This window comes from Vanacampus margaritifer, chromosome 17 (assembly GCF_051991255.1).
Source record: "Vanacampus margaritifer isolate UIUO_Vmar chromosome 17, RoL_Vmar_1.0, whole genome shotgun sequence".
NCBI classification, from domain to species: Eukaryota; Metazoa; Chordata; class Actinopteri; order Syngnathiformes; family Syngnathidae; genus Vanacampus; species Vanacampus margaritifer.
The window spans coordinates 11,028,304-11,036,108 of NC_135448.1; the positions used below are offsets into that span (position 1 = coordinate 11,028,304).

Here is a 7,805-nt window from a genome sequence, read left to right on the forward strand (position 1 = left end):
CTGTCACACTATTCAATGATGGATAGGAGGATCTTATTTAGTGGATAAAGCCGTGCGGAAATGAATGTGGATCAGATTCGCTTGGAGGTTGAGTTATCAATGATATGAGAGAAATCAGCATAAGGGAGGCCGATCAACATTTAATCTGTGATAAATCCTCTCTTAGATGCTTCGTGATTGTCTCCAAATGGAGGTGTGGGTTCTAATCCCGCTCCTGACAAGTACCTGAAATAAACGGTATTGACTTGGTAATGGTAGAGAACCTACCTTCATGCTGGTTCTTTTTCCACTTTAGTTAGTCCAGGGGTCTGCAACCTGTGGCTCTTTAGTCCCCTTCCTGTGGCTCCCTGAAGATCTCTAAAACAATTAGACAATTATAAGTATAAGTATAAATACTTTTTTTTTTTACATATTTCTTTTTCTTTTTCTTAGATAAAATATTAATTTAATGAAATAATTATTTCAATAAAAAAATGAATACTCTGTCAAATAGTCCAAAATTTTAAGTTAACAGAAAAAGAGAGACAAAAGGTGGATTAAAAAGTTTTTTAAAAATGGCAAAAAAAGTAACCATTATCCATCCAAAAACAAAAGAAGCCAAAAAAATTACCATAAAAAGTATTTGGAATTGCGAAAAATAAAAAAAACGTCAGAAAATTTATTAAATAAAATACAGAAAGTACAATATTTAAAAAGCAAATATAAAATGTCCCAAAACAAAAGAAGAAATCCTGAAAATAACGATAAAATGCCCACTACATTGCAAAATAAATACATTTGTATAAATTATAAAATCAGATAAGGGATTTAAGAAAAGGCAGGAAAGAAAATGTTATAAAAGTAACCATAAATGTCCCAAAACAAAAGAAGAAATCTCCCATATTACCATAAATTGTCCACAAAATTGTCCACAAAATTGCCAATAACGTCAAATTTGATAGTTAGGTAGAAAAGTCAAAAAGTATATGAAAAACTAAGCATGAAAAATTTGAAAAATAAATCCTAAAATGGAAGATAAAAGGTAGAACAAACTTATTGGATGCTGCCTATTTTTCTGATCTGGTGGCAGGTGCTGATCTAATTAGCTCTTGGGCCTTCAGTACATTTGACTAACACTAACACACTGTTTCTTTCATCACAATCTTCAAATGTTTTGCGGCACCAGAAAGATCTTTGGTTGTTTATTTGGCCTAAATTGTCTCTTTGGACAGGAAAGGTTGCCGACCCCCGAGTCAGCCACTCGAAGGGTAGTATGTAAAAGTATATCTGAACTGATTCGACAATGAACTTAGCCTCAATTAGCTGATATGACCTGCAGTCTTCAACATTCATCATTCAACGAGAGCACGATGATAACGAGCATCCCACATTTTCACTGAAGGTTACAGTGTCACCTCATCACCCTCCTCTCCTGCCTCTGTCACAATCATGACAGTTGTAACTCTGGTGATTAATGCTTGAGGAAATGAGAGCGTTGCCAGGGACATGTGGGAACACTGTAACTTCCTGTGTTCCGATGAGGTTGGAATGCTTTGGTGCCCGACGTTGAGTCGTTAGCTAATTGGCTAAATCAGCTCGCTGGGGCTTAATTAGAAACAACTCACAAACACGCCCGAATCCAGAGGCTCTTTAATTACCCCCCCCAATTCGTTAGGAGAGAGGAGTGCTTTGAGCTCTAATTAACCGGCGGCGGTGTACAAACGCATGAGCGTGCTTTTGTCACCCATAAAATGACAACACACACCCGGAGGGGATATCCCCTTGTGAAGCTAGACATGTTAAAAGAAAGTGCAAGCCAACTGTTTAAGAGAATGTAATAAAGATTTGTGCAGTCGGTAAGTGACAGACAGCTTTGCGAGGGAGTAGGAATTGGGCGGAGAGGTAGAGTGAAGGAGTGTAACAAAGTGTGTGAGAGGAAGTGATGAAGATGGAAGGAAGGGTAAGTATGGTAGCACACGTAAGGGACCAGTGCGCTATCGGTCCTATCGCTGTGTGTGCCAGCCATAGAGGAGACAACTCATGGTGGGTTCTCACTGTGTACAAACAGTGGCAATAAATAAGAGGGATTGATGGGAAGATGCGTGGAAACGTTATAAACATACTGGTCACGTCATTAAATACACCAGAACAATCTAATGAGATTCTATATAAAAAGTTATTTTAACAGAGGTGGCAACTGGTAAAAGTAGAACAACTGTTAAGACTCCTTTACTAAAAAAAAAAAAAAACAAAAACACAGACACTCAAATGTCCACACCTGAAACATTAAAAAGTAGGAGCTACACTTGTGTCACATACTATAGAGGTTGCCAAAAAAAAGCCCAAGAGTTAATTAGAGCTGCACCATAACAGAAAATATGCAGCAACCAATACTTTGAGAATCATTTTCTTCTACCCTTTGTCTTCCATTTTTTGGTTGTTGTTTTTTTTTTTTTGCGGTAATTTTTCAGACTTACTTTTTCAGACATTTGTACTTTTCTGCCTTTCTGTAAAATTTTTGACATTTTTCACAATTTTTATGGATATATTATGGTAATTTTCTGCCTCCTTCCTTTTTTTTTTTTTCTGCCTTTTTTGCAATAAATTTTCAGACATTTTGGGCAAATTTATGGTAATTTGGGGGATTTCTTCTTTTGTTTCTGGACATTTTCTTTCCTGTCTTTTTTTTAAAAAAAGGGAAATTTTTCGTTTTTTTCATCTATTTTTAATGTTTTTGTCACCTTTTTCTGGCAACTTACATATACTCTGACATTTTTTAATATTTAATTATTTATTTATATTTATCTAAATCAGTAATTATTTTAAAGAATGTTTCATCTAAAAAAAAAAAAAAAGTAAATATAGATTAAAAAATATTAATTCGTACTTTTTCTTTTTTAGCTCCACAGGCAGCCGCAGGAGAGGTACTAAAGAGCCACATGTGGCCCCAGAGCCGCAGGTTGCAGCCCCCTGTACTAGAGTAACAGAATTATACACATCTCTTATTGACAGAACTGATTACAAACATAAGGGTGACCACTTTTTTTTTGCCCTAATGCAATAATAATAATTACATTTAGATGCCTACCTTATGGCATGCACACTCATACATCCACAGTGCAGTGCAGCAAGCTGACAGTCATCTCTCTCCTGCCTGACTGCAGTGAGCGCACCTTCAGCCATTCATCAGTGTCACCCAGTCGCCGCCGGGTACAGCCCCGAGCCCATCGCGTCTTCATTACAGTCCAAATAAATCTGCAAAAAAAAAAGCCCACAGATGATTTATTAGCTTCCGATAGCGTCACGCTGGTTAGCATGGTCCGACGCCACTCAGGCCCGACGAGACGCTTCTCAGACATGAGCAGCGGAAATGTGAGGCGACAGAGGGACGTTAGTGAGATGATACCAGTCGGTGATGCCTCATAAGATCCGATAAAGTGTCTTTTGAGTGCTAGGGACCAATTTGTGGATGATAGGTTTTACTTTGTGCAACCAGGTGTGACTCACCAGCCACATGTTTATTGTAGTAACAATTTTTTTTTTTTACTAGGTTAAATCTTTAACGGAAAACAAACTAAAAGCTTGACAGATTTTCCTTTGTCATTTACGGCTAAGGCATGAGGACAAACTTGACGTGCATAAGTAAGATAAGAAGACTACTGTAGTGTGATAAAGACACGTGGGGGATGAGAGTCAGTCAGAAACGGAAGGCAGCGCATCAGTGAGAAAGCCAGCATAGAGCTTGGACGCTCCCCTGGCTCTCGGCTCCATGTGGTATCAGGATGAGGGATTGCCTGCCAGCACTCAGCCCAAGCCTCTACTCAGACTCCACACAAGGAATCCCTACTGAAACCATTAGTCTGGGCATTAAACGCTATTAGAACACACACGCACACACTGAGTGCTGAGAAGCTATCTGTGTTTGTCCTCTTTTTTTTGCTGCCCTTTGATGCTCTTTCACTCAAATCTTGTGTGTGTTTGTAGTCATGTTGTTTACGCAGTTGAGGGTGTGTCCCCCGTGTTCCAGGTGTAATTGGGTTAGTGACTACCATGGCAATGTGACACCTGCACTTCTCAGTTTGCTCGGTTAAGCTGGCCTGGTGTCAGCTGGAGCTCATCTACTATCTGGACCGACCAATTTGGGGTTCTCTCAGGACTGAGAACACTGCGAGGTACACCTGGATATTGGAAGGAGATCCAATAAAAAATGTTTTTTAAAAATAGCATGAACAACAAGAACAACATAAAAATATGTTTGTGGTGATCTTTTTTATATGTTAATAAAGACCGGTAAACTGAAGAGGAAAGCCTAAATTTAAAGTTGCCTTCCTGTCACAACATGCCAGGAAGCACTGATTGTATGTACATGAAGTGTAATTAAGAGCAAGAAGAGCAGGCAGAGAAGGTCCCCTACTAAGATGCAGTAATAAACATTGAGCGAAGAGACTATATCGCTGGCGTCGGGCCGAAACCTCAGAAGTCACAATTTGGTAAAATTATTGTATTTTTCAGTCAGTCTATACATATGGGTGTTTTATTTATTTATATCGTTTTTTTTAAATACATATTTATGACCAAATTTATGTGCGCAACTAGCTTGCTCTTTTTGATGATTTAATGTTAATGGTTGAACAAAAATGCTATTTTGGGGGTCTTCTGAAAAGTGACAATTTTGAAAGTACAAGGCCAGCGGTAGGTTTGTGAGTATTGCTATATTGCATTTTCTGGTTGCATGCTAAAGTAGCTGTTTTTTCAATTTTCATAATTACCATATTATCTATGCCAAGTTTGCATTACATGTTAGTATTAAGCTAGTGGACTTTCATTAGTTTAAATTACATGGCGTTCTAATAGACTACTTTAATTATCTTTTGTTTTATGTGGCAGACTTATGCGAATCTTCTTCTGGGAGTGACAGTTAAACAGCTTGAGGCAAGCACACTTTGCCTCTTATTTGGAGAACTGTGCGAGCGAGAGTGTGAGACCATGCGCCAACTAAGCCGTACTTTTAAAAGCGTGTTTTAATGAGTTTAAACTAGAGGTGTCAGACGATTAAAATGTCTAATCGGAATTAATCAAATGACTTCAATAGTTGACTCACGATTATGTGAAATTTTCACGTGTTCTAAATGTACAATAAAATGTACAATGATTACTTTTTTCTTTAAATTTTTATACGCTTGTAAACATAAAAGTGGGAAAAATGTTGAACTAATATAAATGTGGGTAAATCTTTTAGTCATTGGTACAGTAATTTCATAACAATTCATACAATTGAGTTCTAATGAAAAAGATGTACTGATATTGATTTGTGTTGTCTTTTTTCTGCCACTAGATGGTATCATTGCATTTGTAAGACGCTGGTGACAGCTCAGTGCTTTTTTCTTTTCATATTAAGAGCTATTTAATCTTTAATGAAGTAACTTGTGAAATTCTGCACATTTTCCAAATGGTAAAATACAACTTGCCCCCAGTATCCACAAAAATATGCATTATTATTAAATGTATTACTGCTAAATTTGGACGTGGACATGCCTGCTGCGTTGCAATTGGAATTCCCCCAATACAGGCTTTCCAAGTAAGGGGCGGTCATTAATCGTGCGTTAAATTTTTTTTTGTGGCATTAAAGGAACTTTAAATTAACGCACCAATATTGACATCCCTAGTTAAAGCTCTTTTAAAATGTGTGTGAGAGGTACAACGATGCAAAATGGGTTTTAACATTCTCAATCCTTCCTTACTAGGGTTCATAAAGTTGATTTATTTTGTAGGGTGCAATTATTTACGGCTGTATTGATCTCTAATATATTGCACTTAAAATATTGTTTTTGTTTGGAGTCACTCATTGCCCTCTTCACAATTGCCCTGCAATTTGCTGGTGACCAGTCCCGGGTGTAGTGAGCAGTGATTGGCTTTCTACTGTGTAGAAAATGGATGGAAGAGCTGCACAATTAGGCATAGAGTTGTACAATGTAACGGAAGGGCTTGTTTTAGCTTGCTGGGGAGTAAAGCTAAAGGTGAGAAGGTCAAAAGTGTGAGGATAGATTTAATAAGAAGCTGAGGGTTGCCCAGACGGCTTGAAAAGGAAAGGTTAGGAGGGGATGAGGGATGGGGGCTGCAAAGGTGAAGGTAACTTTTACCATTTTTGCGATGGATGCTTGGGGTAAGGCAAGGGTGAGGAAACAAAGGGAAAGCTAGAGTGAGTGTTGGACAGAAGAAGAGGAGAGAAGGTGTTGGGGTGGATTTGAGGGGGAAGGCAGGGGGTATACAAGGTGTGTGCGTGTGTAGGGTTGTGCAGGGGGTGTCAGTACAGATGCTCTGTGACCGAGTGTCACAACTCGGGCGAGGAAGCTGAATCCAACAATTAATCACCGGGCCCCTGTGCTTGTAATCAAACTGGCTCGAGCTATGATGTATGAGGCATGTCACAATTACCGAATCACACACGCAACACACACACACGGGGGCTCTCAGAGTTGATCATGTGCACGCATGCATACGCATAAGGATGAATGGACACACTCTCAACCTCTGGGAGATCACTATGGCGGTCTTCCAAGGCCTCACAGCCACAAACAAACATCATACAAAGCCAATGCATTATAATCTTAGTCAGCAGCATCATGGCCTTACCTAGGGGGGGGGGGGGGGTTGTCAAGAGTGGGTAGTGATTGGGCAAGTCTGAATACAAGGGAAGAATTAGAAAGTGAATCCGTGGGAGTGGAGTTCTAATGAGAAGACAGTGAAGAATGCGAGCGGAAGACGGATGAAAAGCCGGGACAAGTTCGGGAGGCACGCGAGGAGTGAGGTCGCAAATGAGCGAATGACAGTGGAGATAACGAGGGGGAGAGAGAGCAGGAAGTGATGGCTGAGGAGGAGGAGGAGGGATGAAGAGGGGGTATCCGTGGGGATGGTTGGGCTTGTGAGGATGAAGCTCTCAGTCAGCGCTTTACGGGGAAGATGGCGGGCAGGCCAGCTGACAGGATGAATAATTTAGGATGAGGTGTGGACATTGATCCCACAATGCACTTGTGCCTGACCACAATGTGCCAAACACATTTCCTCACATGCGCAATCATCTTCTGCAGCCCTTACTGGACAAATCTTATTTTTGTAGTTTATTTTTCTTCTTCTATTTATGCATATAGGCCCAAAGGAGTCACATCCTCGAATTTTGTTGTATTGTATAATACAATTGAAAAAACATTTTTATTAACAAAATAAAATTTAAAAAAAATAAGAGTGCATAAACAACAAAAATCAACTGAAACATTTTATGTTTATAAAACTAACTAAAATTAAATATAATATTAGCGAAAATTTGTCAATTCATTTCATACATTAGCTTTCTGTGTTTACTTTAAATATTTCATTATTACTTATAAAAGTCAAACAGTCATTTGGGAATTGTAGTTTAATTTATTACACAATACTTATTGTGACTTTTTTCATCTTTCACTCAACAAATACTCTATATATGAAAAAAACTAAAACTAATACTAAAGCTAATAAAAACGTAAAACACACAACTAACTAAACCCACTCCAAGAGCTAATTAAAACTAATTGAATTTAAAAAAACAATACTCAAAACAAAATAAAAACTAACCAACGAAATAATCTAAAACAATTGTAACTCTCCAATAATGGCTGATCTGATTTTGATTCTGATTCAGAAGAATCACGGACGGACGTACTGTTATATTTAAAATATATATAGTTTATAAAATAAGAAAAGCACCACATTGTCCTCCACTGGGCATCCTGCATTCTTGTGTATATATTTCTTTTTATCTGTATGAAATATTTAATAAATAATATTAATTA

The 7,805-nt window shown here is 38.2% G+C and overlaps 1 long non-coding RNA gene across 12 annotated transcripts in view; it reads right to left on the reverse strand.

Moving 5' to 3' along the window:
- The window catches only part of LOC144037480 (uncharacterized), a 70,105-nt gene that overhangs the window by 36,940 nt on the left and 25,360 nt on the right, over positions 1 to 7,805 (reverse strand). For 11 of the 12 annotated variants that reach the window (XR_013288910.1, XR_013288912.1, XR_013288918.1 and 8 more), the window contains 3 exons: positions 3,068 to 3,234; positions 2,867 to 2,954; positions 268 to 357 (listed from right to left, as the gene is read on the reverse strand). This is a non-coding gene — a long non-coding RNA (uncharacterized LOC144037480). The remainder of the gene's footprint in view (positions 1 to 267; positions 358 to 2,866; positions 2,955 to 3,067; positions 3,235 to 7,805) is intronic. The other variant, XR_013288914.1, reaches the window with a different exon arrangement.